Below are 248 nucleotides of genomic sequence, written 5' to 3'. Positions count from 1 at the left end.
CTCAAGAAAGTGCAATGAGAAATAACTGTTGGGGTCTATAATTGCACAAGACAGCTCGCGTGTGCCCACACATACACACACAAATAAGAAAAAAGACTACAAGTGATGAGGGAGCAGAAGGTAAGCTGAGGACAAAGCACAAGCTTGACACCTTGCAACTACCCCCCTGCCCCTCCTGGGTGGGATTTCTTCCAGGAAACTCCCAGCGTATGTGTGGGCACACGCGAGCTGTCTTGTGCAATTATAGA

The sequence above is a fragment of the Neomonachus schauinslandi genome, chromosome 14 (assembly GCF_002201575.2).
Source record: "Neomonachus schauinslandi chromosome 14, ASM220157v2, whole genome shotgun sequence".
Classification (NCBI taxonomy): domain Eukaryota; kingdom Metazoa; phylum Chordata; class Mammalia; order Carnivora; family Phocidae; genus Neomonachus; species Neomonachus schauinslandi.
The sequence above is the reverse complement of the archived record's forward strand: the minus strand, read 5'-3'. Positions refer to the sequence as shown.